The following is a 13,645-nucleotide window of genomic DNA, read 5'->3' as shown; positions in this document are numbered from 1 at the left end:
TGTGTCTGTGTTTGTTATATTTATGGGGAAATAAGCAGCAATCTATATTCTACACCAAGAAAAACTGGATTCTGTGACCATTATAAATTATGCAAATAGCATGTATTTGTATGATTTCATTATTTTGCAAAACAAAATGTGCTTATTCTGGTTTCACCGCTGGTGGGAAAAGAACAAACCTACTCCCAAAGACTGAAAACCTTCTTCAGCCAGCTCTCTCGCCCGCCATTGTCCACATAGGAACAAATGATGCAACACTCAAAAAGCAAAAATAACGAAAGATCTGATGAGGCTGAGATTTTGAATGAGGAAGCAAGCAGCACTGCCAGGGAGGATCTGCTTCCCTTTTCCCCTGCTTGAATTTGTGGCACTCCAGAGGCATATTTCAAATGTCATTGCCCCTCACTTTCAGGTGTAATTTTGTAGCCATAAGGAATAGAATCTTGCTTTTAAATATATATTTTTAAATGAATTCTGCGGGTTTCACAGAATGGGTTCCATGTTTACTACCACTCTCTGAGCTTTTCTACCGTCCCACAGAATCACTACACATTCCCTCACTCTTGCCCATTGCAGGGCTACACTAGGCCTTCTCCCCTTAACTGAAGTGCTATACTGAAGTCACATGCCATACTGGCAAAGTCTAGCTGTACTGTATGACTCAAGATGCCACTGAAATAGTGGGCAGCAAACAGTCCAGCCATTTGATTGGACAAGACCTGTGGCAAGAGGAGAACTGGTGAAACTACCCAAAGGATGAGCATGCTCTTACTTGTGCAGGAAACAGCTGCTGTTTATGCTACTTGAATGCTTGCTGGTGCCACTGTCTCACGCGTCCTGATGACTAACTTCTCCAAGTATTTCATGACTTGCCTTTGTTAACAAGGGTAGCTCAGCTGAAATGAAATGTTGCTGCCATTCATGATTTGGCACATTTTGTACATTACCATACAAATGTTGACAGCGGAATGCTGAAATTCAGGCTCCTTTTCAAATTCAGGTTCTTTTCTGTAGACAGCAGGATGTTTATGGGGAAAGGTAGAGTTGCCTTTTTTTTCCTTGCAGAGCTTCTTGGTTTGTTTGGTTTTTTTCCCTAACAGGTGCATGGCAACTAGAAATTCAACAGGTAAATTCACAAAGTCTTCGCCGGTTGAACTTCTGCTTCTTGAATACTGTTAAAAACTTAGGAGCTCTTATCTTGAAATTTCAAATTTACGGCATGTAATGCCTTAAAGGAAAATATTATGAAAATGATCTATAGGTGGTACATGACCCCAGTCAAGCTAGCAAAGATTTACCATTTGCCTGACAATAAGTGTTGGAAATTTAAAGAATTTGAAGGTACTTTTTATCACCTCTGGTGGACGTGCCCAAAGATTAAGGCCTTCTGGGAAATGATATATAATGAAATGAAAAAGGTACTTAAATGTACTTTCCCTAAGAAACCAGAGGCCTTTCTCTTGGGCATTGTCGGCCAATTGGTGTTAAAGAGAGATAGGAATTTTTTTATGTACGCCACTACAGCAGCAAGAATACTCATCGCAAAGTATTGGAAGACACAGGACCTACCCACTCTGGAAGAATGGCAGATGAAAGTGATGGACTACATGACACTGGCTGAGATGACTGGCAGAATTCGCAACCAGGGGAAGGAGACGGCGGAAGAAGAATGGAAGAAATTTAAAATCTATCTTAAGAACTATTATAAAGTTGATGAATGTTAAAATGCCGAGGTTTTGAGAAAGAAAGGGTTACAGCGATATAAGATTAGACTGAAGGAAAGATTAGGAAGACACATGTTTGATAAGAATTACTAGAAGTTGCTGAAAAATTTTGGACATTGGGATGCAAAAAGGGGAGGTATGGGGGAGTCTGAGAAACGAGGTTTAGGAAAAAAAGGTTATGAAATTATACGTGTTTGTATGTCTTTTTATATGTTTGTATTGTTTTAAAAAATTTTGTAAAACCAATAAAAAATTTATAAAAAAAAAAAATCTTGAAATTTCAGGGCTCACTGAAGGAGAGAGATTTCTAGGAACAGGGATGGGGGAACCTGTACCCTCCCAATGTTGTTGGACTCCAACTTCCATCAGCTGCAGACAGAGTGGCCAATGAAGAGATTTGTGGGAATGGTGGGAGTTGTAGTCCAACAATATCTGTAGGTATACAGATTCCCCATGTCTGCTCTAGGACAATCTAAATGAGCTGGTCATGTATTCTTCTGATGTTGAGGTCCTGAGTTATGATTTCAGGGAAGGAATCTTACCTGAAGCTCTGTATGAAACACCAGGAACACTTGCAAGTTAAGAGATACTTCCTTGCAGTGGGCCAGAGGGTCAGTGTCAAATAATTCTAAGATTTAAATACAGTGGTACCTCAGGTTAAGTACTTAATTCGTTCCAGAGGTCCATTCTTAACCTGAAACTGTTCTTAACCTGAAGCACCACTTTAGCTAATGGGGCCTCCTGCTGCCACCGCGCCGCCGGAGCATGATTTCTGTTCTCATCCTGAAGCAAAGTTCTTAACCCGAAGCAGTATTTCTGGGTTAGCGGAGTCTGTAACCTGAAGCGTATGTAACCTGAGGTACCACTGTACTATTGTTTCCCCATCCCATCTCCTCTCTTTTTTAAAAAGGATTGGCTTGAGCTATTTGGAGAGTGAGTTGTAAGGACAGTGGGAAATGAGGTGGCTGGTTGTACAGTGGTACCTTGGGTTAAGAACTTAATTCGTTCTGGAGGTCGAATTAAACTGTTCTTAACCTGAGGTACCACTTTAGCTAATGAGGCCTCCCGCTGCCACTGCCCGATTTCTGTTCTCATCATGAAGCAAAGTTCTTAACCCAAGGTATTATTTCTGGGTTAGTGGAGTCTGTAACCTGAAGCATCTGTAACCTGAAGCGTCTGTAACCTGAGGTACCACTGTATATCAATTTCAGCCTGAGAGCCAGCCAGAGTGGGGATAATTTTGTTTGCCTTATGAAAAAGAATAAATAGTCAAGAGACAGTTCATAGATTTTTTTTAAGTATGAATATTTATATGGATACATGACAATATAAATTTATCAGAATTGAAATCAATTCTGTGCAAAGTTTTTTACAGGCAGAGTGACCCAGTGGAAGACAGCCAAATTAAGAGGGATTTCACAAAGTGTTCACGTCCTTTCTTTCTTGCACCATTTCCAGAACTCCAGTCAGGCTACCACCTGGTTGGCTTTCCCACCATCTGGGAACTTTTGTTCCAATTCAGCTTCGCTACCATGCAACCAGCAACTTTAAAATGTGAGCACAGGGCATATCAAACCATTTTGGTTTGTCTTATCCTCATTTTCTGATCTTGGTGTTCCTTTGCCACTCTGACACCCCTCTCCCTGCTTTTCTGATCCCGTGTGTTTCCTTTGGGCTCTGGGGACTTTGGAGAGCTTGCCTTCCTGGCTTGCTAACTCTGGCAGATTAGCCCCCACAGCTGCCCTTGCTATCTGCTGTGATGGGTCTGCCTAGTGTTGCTTGGCTGTCTTTTCTAAGATCCACATGCTGTCTAACTGAATCATTAGAATCAAATCTTTATTGAAAAATATACTTCCAAGTTGCAGCATAAATACTTTCTCTTTGTGTTTAAATCTGCTGCTGAAGGATGAGATGAGCCAGTTGTGCCTTCATCCTGTTTCCCCCCTGGACTTTCTGCACTCACCTGCTGAGTGGCAAACCTAGAGTCCTACTGCAGGCAATTGGGCCCCTGCTCCAAGTACCAGCCTTGCGCGTTAATATGAGTGGCAGAGGGAAGGGATACACTCCCCCCACTCTCCCCCTCTATATAAAGAGGATCACTGACCCAGCAAGTGTATGAACTGGGCCTGAGTGGTGTAAGGATTGTGACCATGATGCAAAAATTATACTCTTATTGATTTCCTTTTACTAAAAATAATAGCCCACTTGCTCAGCAGATTGTGAAATGATATTTTTCTTCACCAGAGTTGCTACTCTCGGCACTATACGAGGGTCTTGCTCAGCACTTTCAACATAATGTGGAATACTGTAGAGCCAATTTTATTTTCATTTGTGTCCCAGTGTTAAAACTGAGAGAGCCATCATCCACTAATAGCACAGCAGGCAAGTCTAAGTGTTTTTTAGCTCAAAATATGGCAATCTATCAAAGAGGAGCAACAATAAAGGACTAATGAGTGGAATAAAACCAGATAGTTAAAAATGATGTGAGGTGCAGTCTTAATTTTTTATTATTAAATTCACAGGACATTAAATATTAAGACTTCATAAACTTTGTTTTGTGCAATGATAAATTAATAATATCTACATAGACATGTTCTTTTCTAACAGGGATGTCGGGAAACATGGTACCCCAAGGGCTGTCATGTTTAAAAACTGCAGTTATCCGAAGTTAGTCCCTAATCTTCAGTCATAAAAAAGGTAGATAATGTTATTTCTTATTGCTTTTGAATGAAAGTATCTTGCAGGATACCACACACATAATTACTGAACACAAGTACTAGGGAATATGTAGAACTGCATAGAAAGAGATGTTGCCAATTTAACATACAGTGATAAATCCACTGAAAGATTCTCAAGTGCATTTTTGCCAGCATTAAAATTAATGTCTAGCTGTTCTGTCAGTGGTTTCCGTAACTTGAGGTTCCTGTCCAAGTATAATAAACTTAAAATAGATGTACTTCTAGTCTGTGACTAGTCAAAAAATTATCTCTGACAAATGATACTTGAAGTTCTCTTCTGTGTACAGAAATAAGGTGACATTTTCTCCTCTGTGGAAGGCAGGCCTGGGTTCTAAGTTCCTTCTGCTTTCACCATACCTCACCCACAAAGTCGCTGAGTAAAACAGAACGACACCTTATCCTATAAAATAAACACAACTTATCAGGGTCAGCTGAGACAGAAAACTGGCAGTAAAAACACACTGCAATGCAAATAAATCACAATTTGTTGTCCTTTCATGACACCCAAAATAAGCTGACTGAGGTAGATGTGCCACAGTAGAGCTGGCCTAGGCCATATACAGTGGTACCTTGGTTTATGAACTTAATCCGTTCCAAAAGTCCGTTCTTAAACCAAAGCGTTCTTAAACCAAGGTGTGCTTTCCCATAGCAGCGGGGGACTCAATTTACAAATGGAACACACTCAACAGGAAGCAAAACATGTTCTTATTCCAAGGCAAAATTCACAAACCAAAACACCTACTTCCGGGTTTGCAGCGTTCTTAATCCAAGTTGTTCATAAACTAAACTGTTCTTAAACCAAGGTACCACTCTATCTTAATACTTGATGTATCCGCCCTAGAAAGATGGCCCTTCCACTGAACACTGTTCAAGTGAGAGATAGGGAAGGAGTATAACGAGGCACTGTAGACTTCAAGTGTAATCCCTTCACTTGGACTGAGGACTGGTGGTAATCTGAGAATTTTGATTTGATCTAGGTGTTGTTGCCCATGGTGTACTGAGACACATCTCTGTGCCACTATCATTTCTGATCAAGCAGGCTTTTGAAATAAACCTATATCTCTCGTTAAAAGAATGTAGCAGTAAGATGAGTATACTTACCATATACATATGTGTAGGAGCCACAGTCAATCAGGATTCCAGAATTTGCAGAGAAGCCCAATGCCTGTATATTGGTATGAACAAAATACACCCTTCACGCTACCCCAGGCTTGCAATCTAAGAGATGTAGCTAGTCAGTGAGTCAGAATCAGGGGGCAGGATCCCCCATCCTCCATGCATTTATTGAAAGGATTGAGGAGGAATCCCTGACCTTCGCTGTTCTGAGGACAAAACGATTGCTCTCTGGCTATCTCCTGTGTGCCAATAAGCTCCATGGCACCACCTTTACAGAGATAACAAGGGGGAGGGTTGTAGCTCAGTGGTAGAGCATCGGCTTGGCATGCAGAAGGCCCCAGGATTTCAGTCCCCAGCATCTTCAGGTAGCATTGGGAGTGTCCCCTGCCTGAAACCCTGTAGAGCCACTTCCAAGGACATTTGATAAAGAGTACCCGGAACAAAGTATGTGAGTACCATTGCCTTGGATTGGAAGGCAGGATTTCTGTGAAACATATGGTATGTCAGGCAGCAAGCTCCAGTTATTATTATATTTTATCAGCATGAGGTGGTACCATTTGGATTTTCTTCCTCAGGCACCAAAACGCCCTCGGCTCATCCCTGCTAGGCAGACCATCTTAAGTGCAAAGAGCTTCCAGAGTGCTCTTCCATAAACTGTCCAACTCTGTGCCACAGACGTGCCCCTCAGAGGATTCAGGTTTAGGTCAGCAGAATGGCGGCATAAAAGCATTTCTGCCCTCCCCCTTGAGCTTTGTCAAGTGCAAATCAGATACAATTTAGGACCGAGCCCTGGATTCAAAACATTCAACAGCTCCCTTTTTTAAAAAAAGAAAAAAAGCTTTAATGCTTGGAAAATGAGATAAAGTCGCTGGAAAGGCCACATGCTGTTAACTTGGCATTTTATGGGGAGTGGGAAGTTTTAAAATTGTCACTTTTACTCCTTCATCCCACTCACCCTGTCACCCCTCACTCCCACACAGCTGCCTCTCTTCATTTCCCATAGCCGCAGGGAGCCTTTATTATCTGTGTCCCCCATTAACTTTCACTCTCTCCTGTTTAACATAATGGGCATAGGAATTGTTTGTTTTACATCTCGGTGATGAGGTTCCAGCTGTGCTCCTTTGAGTGCTGTTGCGCAGCTGTGAGATCATCAAAATGGACCTAAGTGGTCAAGGCTAGTCTTGCTTTGGACAATTGATATGAGCTATTCTCCTCATACAATATTGTCACTGTTGCATAAGTTGAGCTTATGGTAGCCATTGACACTTTAGAGAAGAATGGCCCATATACCCTATATTGTCCCGAACGCTCAATAGGCATCAAGGCAAAAGCTTTGGAGAAAAATCCAGTTATGCACACTTGAAACCACCAAGAATTTAATGCATGGAACTGTGTGCAGGATTGCAGCTGTGTCATTTTTAACACTGAGATTTATGTGTTTAGATTTCTTCCATCATAACATTTTCCTTCACAAAGGTACTTTTCAAATTAATCCTCTGGTAGAATATGTGTAGAAAACATAGTCATCCATGTGGGCTTTCAATTCCCATGGAACATTTTCTGCTTATATTCCTCTGGATGAATAATTCAAAAAGTTTTCCAATGAAGTAAAACATTATGTCAGAGGGAACCAGCCATGTGTGCCATTAGTTGGACTGGAACAGTCAGTCATTCACAATCCAGACGGTGAATACTTATATCCACAGTGCTGTGTGACTCTGTGTTGAGTGTGTAACAAAGTTCAAAGTTGGCCCAACAGTTTATTATTCTTCAATTCTACAAATGTGGGATTTGTTTGCTGTTTTAAATGCAGAGCAGAAGTAGATCTGTTAGTGATTGCCCTCATTTTGTCTGTGAGTCCTGGAAGACCTGCTCCCTGCCTTGCAGGCCTTACCTGGCCTGGGAGGGCGGGGCCTTGACTGACTCCAGCTACAGAAACTGAGGCTGCTGAAGAGGCCAGAGGCCACCTTGGCTGTCTCTTAGTGCAGGCCCAGGTCATGAAGCCTGAGCTTCCACAGCTGCCCAGCTTGCCATGAACCATCACAGGCAGGACTAGCAGCCACAAGAGCGTATATGTTCTACGCTTATGATGATATTTTATTCTCTTGCTAATTATCCTCTTCTAAATGTACATTTTATATATGACTTCCTTTAGTAATGTTTTATTTTGAAATCTTTGAGATAATATTGTAGTTTCCTGTTAATGATGTTGCTTTGAATGTATACTTTATATTTGACTTTCTTCAGTAATGTTTTATTCTGGATTGTTTTATTTGATTTTTTATTGTCGGTTGTGAAGAACTTTGAGATTTTTTTCCTTTAAAATATAAAGCGGAATAGAATTAAAATGATTAATAATAATAATTTGCTTACAAGGAAATGAAAGTTTAAAATAATCACGGTTAAGGCTATGTTTTTACATGATATACCAGCTTAGAGGCATTTTATCTAATCAAAATGGGTCTAGAACTGAGAACACCTGCAAGTGGTTTATGATCTCACTTCAATAAAATTGTACCAATATCATGAGGAGCGAATTTTTCACAAAAGGGAACCAAAACGGTGTGTATGTAAAGAAATGCCACAAATTCAGTTAGTGAAAAGATTTCTTCTTCTGATATAGGATCTTATAAAGGTAAAGGGATCCCTGACCATTAGGTCCAGTCACGGACAACTCTGGGGTTGTGGCGCTCATCTTGCTTTACTGGCCAAGGGAGCCAGCGTACAACTTCTGGGTCATGTGCAACCAAGCACCGCTGGATTCCAACGTGGAGAGGAATGTATTTTACATGTTTTTCATGCATGTACCTATTTATCTACTTGCACTTTGACATGCTTTCGAACTGCAAGGTTGGCAGGAGCTGGGACCGAGCAACGGGAGCTCACCCCGCTGCGGGGATTCAAACTGCCGACCTTCTGATCGGCAAACCCTAGGCTCTGTGGTTTAACCCACAGCACCACCCGTGTCCTTTAGGAACATATACCAATGGGCTTTTCACCTCAGCTCTGTTCAGCCAAACTGAGCTGCCAACATCTCTTATGGAAAGGTCCAGAAGCATGCAGATCCAAAGGTTCACATTGGGGGAAGGGGTGTCAGGGGCCCATATCTCAGCCCCCTCTGTACTGGTCATCCCAGTGTAAAAGTTATTATGTATTTAATTATCATTCCATGCTAAATGTCTATGAATTGAGTTCATAGCCAGCCATATATGTTATATCCTTGTGGGGGGGGTCTCCTTATAAGCCTTGATTTTGGTGTTCCTATGAAGAAGAAGGTGTCTAAGCACTCTATCATTGAAACAAACACGGATTTAGCATTCTGAGCTACCCTGTATAGCACAATAGTAAACATGTCTACTTAGAACTACCGTAGGTCCCACTGAGTTCATTTAGTCCTTCTCACCACCACCAATGCTGAGTGCTGATTGGTTGCTTTGTATTTCTGCTCAGTGGGTGGTAAGGACAAGAAACTCCAAGGAGCAGAATTAAATCTTCCTCTTGCTGCTCAGAGTATGGTAGCTTGGCAACCACAGAACTATGGGCAGGTGCAGCATTTTGCCCATACGTTTTCAATCTAGCTATGCTACTAAATTGACCGCCCAATAAGATAGTTTGACATCTTTAAAATACTATATTTAAATCTGTTGCTTTATGCCATTACAGTGGCGGTTTGATTTTTCTGAAACCATCGACCCTAGTTTAGCTGGATGTTTCCAATAGGATAAAATTATATTAGATTCTTTTTTCCTTCTCGATCTTAAAAGTATATGTTTGGTCAAGCATTTGTGCATGTAAATGCTTCATTTCCTACACAGCAGTTTGAGGGCTGCTTTTGTTCATGCACAACACAACTTCTTTTTCTACCAAAGGTTTGAGAAGAGACTTTGGGGAGTTAACTGGTAGCCCTGGGCAGCTTTGAAGCATCGCAAGTGGAGGTTGCTTTGTCCCTTAAAGATTTACTAGCCATGATCTTTTATTTGGTCATTTTATTAGCCTTCTTTTACATATCTATGGAGGGTAAGGAGAGAGGGGCTCCCTGGCTGGTGCAACGCAGAGTCTATTTCCTCTGTGGCATTCACAGAACAAAAAATGTGGAGCCCTGGGCCTCAGCATCTCCTGAAATCTTGTGCAACATTGTAAGTGTGTGGTGTTGTCTTCTTTTTCCAGACACTTGAGGCCTTCTCTCCTTGCTTCCTTTTTCTCTCCCCACCCCCACTATGCAAAGAGGTTGACACCAGGGTAACAAATTCTGCCGCGAGAATAGAGGGCTTGACATTGGCTGTAGTTTATGACTGCTCAGATAAATCTGTATTCGTCCCCGTCCCCCCAAAAGAAATCCGAACAGTTTTCACCAGCTTGGTAGGATCTGACAACTTTACTTGGACGATCTTGTGAAGCCAAGCCCTGTTGCGTGGACAAATGGGATGAGTTAAAAAACAAAACATTTAAATGTTACCACTTTGGCTTCTCCTCAAGTGGTGCTGAGCACAGATGCTTGAAGGGGCCCTCATGTCCCACTAAGAATGGGGGCATTGTGTGGCTAACCTTACAAAGGGCAGAATAGCCCTGCTCTGCTGCCAGGCGCAGGATCATCCTATCTTTACATGTTGATTTATTAGGCCAGGGATGAATGAAAATGTAATTAATATTACTGGAGCATTAGAGTCTATTTAATTTAAATGCCACTGAATATTTCACTTTCAGTTGGGAGTGACAATGTGTTCGGGACTGTCGGTGAAAGCCTCAGCCATCTGTTACCCCGACGAAGACAGGAGAGACAGAGGGAAACAGAGAGCATCCTCCTTTGTGGCTTTTCGGAAGGCTCCGGGATCATCATTTAACTCAAGGGCAGCCAAGAAGCATTCCTATGCATGGGACCCTGGGCGTTTAGGGAGAAAGCAAAAAGGGTTCAGGGGCAAGCAGTGTACAGAAATCTAGTGCCAAGAAAAAAGAACAAGGATGGATCAGGAAGCAGGCCAAGTTACAGTTGGTCTAGTTTTTCGTTTTGTTTTTGAAGCAATAAAGGAATCAAAGCTTTTCTTCTTCTGGTGTTGTTTTTAATTAGTGACAAATCAGGCTAGTTCTGTTCCAGAGCAATAAATATTGATGGTGAGATTTTGACAGGCATTCAAATATTGGTTAGTGTGATGCTTTTGGAGATGTTGTTTCAGAGCTCTGCAGCAGAATGACCCCACCCCAAACAAAACAAAGTGGGAAAGTGATGTAAAAGCTGGAATTCTTATTGTCAAAATACAGTGCCACCTAGTTGAATATCAAACCTGGGCCTATGCTGCAAATGAGGGGAAAGGGGTTTCGGGGGTGGGAAGTAAGGAATCCTCCTTCGGGAATGAGAAAGTCCAGCTTGCAATTTGGTCAAGGGACTCTCCTCAGCAGTTCTGGCTGACTGGGTCTGCAGGCAAGAAGAGGAGAAGCAGGAGAGGGGGGAGGCTCCAACCTTCGTGGGATGATAATTAGCACAGTGGGTTTTCTTATAATTGGGATCATTTGTTCTCCCAGTTTTCCTCCCACAAACTGATTTCATGCCCGGGAGAAGCTGTGTGACTCACACCTTGCCATGCCAATTAGCTGATAAACATCAAATGTAAACAAAGATGGTCTAATTAAGGCTAGTCACCAAACCTCTCTGTACAGCTTGTCAAAATTGCACTAACATTTTGCATCCAGGTTTAGTCTCTTGATCACAAAGAACTGAAATGAGCGGTTTCTATGCGTGGTCTCTTTATTCCCCTAGTGATGTAGACACGGCAGGTAACGAAGAAAATTGAAAGAACACAATGCAAAGGAGATTAAAGCCTCTCATTCATCTGAAAGGGGATGCTAGAGCAAGGCTATTTCAGTGTAATTTGAGACTGGAAGTATGGTAGGCCTGCAAATCAGGTAGTTGACTCCCAGGAGCAGGGACATTAACAGTGTGGTAGGATGGAGAACATCCCCAGTCTGATTCACAGGATCCCTTAAAGCACATTCTCAGCCTTCCAAATAATCCTGGGAACTGTAGTGTGGAAAGGGTGCTGGCTCTGTAAGAGGTAAAACTACAGTTCCCATGATTCTTTGGACAGATGAGAATGTGCTTTCAGAGACCTTGTCTTCGAATAGTTCTGTTGGAATCACAGTAGGAAAACTGCAGAGTAAGAAATAGTAATAACAACGTCCATTGGTATTCTTTAAACACTTGGAAGATTGGCAGCATTTAGGAAAGGGTTTTATTATATTTGAATGACTTTTTCACCTCTAATTTGAATGATTTTTTACACCTCTAATTGTGTTTAAATAACTCACTTTTACTCTCTTACTCAAATATAGATATACAGACATGTCCATTATCACTAATGAGGGGAAATTATCAAATAGTCTGTCTGAGTGACTTTAGTGTTAAGTACTACACAACCTTAATGACCATTACATATATTATTGCTGACTGTCCCAGTACTGGAATAATGTCTGCCCAGATAACATGGTTTAATAAGAAAAAGGGAGAATTACCATCTAAAAAGAAGCAGCACTCGTGTCTCCTGCATTTGGGAAGAAGGGCAAGTTCTTCTTAGCACCTCATTTAGAAGTGTGAAAAGTACAAGTGTGGATCACTCACACCACTTTCCCCTTGCATTAGTCAGGAACAGAATCACTTCCCATCACCATTCTCCCAGCATGCCATGGGGTATTTTGGCTCATAGGAGCCATGACACTTAGCACAAAGCTACACCACTTTGCAGTGTTGAATTCCATAAGGAGAGTGTAACACTTTTTATTAACAATGTCATCCTGGACTGTCCTGCTTTTGAGACATTGGATTGTGCCTCACTACTTCTTGTGCCACCTCGGATTAAGATGACCCAGCACATCAAACTACCCAGCGCCCATCATCCATCTTGCTTTGGGTCTCCTGAATCCACCAAATTGTTGCTGAGATGATGCTCTGTTGCACTGATCAGAGATTGCTTGTATGATGCATAGAAATACTACTCAAATTTGTTTTGTTTTCTTCTAAACACCAGTCTGGCCAAAATAAATAGTTTGTTGATTGTATTGGAGATTGCCCAAAGGGATGTAGTTTAAGAGGTTTTAATTGGCAAGAGTTTAGATTTCAGCTTAGTCACAGGAGTAGTAAAGCATACACAAATACCATCTGATTCTTCCTGTGAGTCAATAGGTGCTTTCTCACTGCCTGTTTACACTAAATCTAACCAAACTATGTCTCTCATATTATGCTTAGCTAATGTAGATGACTGATCCCTTATATGTGTGTATTGCTTTAAGTGGGTTTGTTTCCTAATTGCAGTGACTTTTCATGCCTTGCTGGTGACAATTTGAGTTTGGAAAGTGTAACTTGATTTCCTGCAGGCAAGTCATGCCCTACAGAGTGCATTTCTGAGAGGTGTGTGTGTGTGTTTGTATCCAATAGCATAAACTGACACTTTCTCCTCTGCAATAATTAAATCAAAATCTGTATCCAACAGTGTAATAAAATGTAGCTACCATTTGCATTAAATTGATGTTCTAGTCTATTTCATGTCAAATATTATTTTGATTGTGACGTTCTTATTTTTAGATAAAAGAGTAAAATCTTGAAAAGCTGAGATATACCAGAGATATATGCAAAACAAACCTTGCAGAAACCATAAATATATGCAAGAAATCAGCAGGGTCTCAGACAGCAGGGTTGGAGATCCACTGCTATTCCAAGTAGACTGTACCCATATGGATGTAGACCATCCACAGTGAACAGTCATAGTCCAGTGGTAGAGCACATGCTTTGTATGCAAAAAGTCCCAGGTTTAATCCAAGACATCTCCAGGTAGAGCTAGAAAGAATTCCTGATTGAAACTCCTGAAGAGCCACTACTTGTCACTATCAACAATACGGAACTAGATGGGCCAATGGTACATCTTGGTATGAGGCCGCTTCCAATATTCCGATGTTCCAATTGATCCTTGACCTGGGAAGAGAGGCATTCATGCCTTCACAGGTTTCAATCTTCTTTGACAGTCAGCCTCTAAATTCATTCCTACTTTCCCATCACCTTCCCCTTTATAATGTTGAGTGAGT

This window comes from Podarcis bocagei (genome assembly GCF_964188305.1).
Source record: "Podarcis bocagei genome assembly, chromosome: 1".
Lineage (NCBI taxonomy): Eukaryota > Metazoa > Chordata > Lepidosauria > Squamata > Lacertidae > Podarcis > Podarcis bocagei.
Note: the sequence above shows the minus strand (reverse complement) of the source record.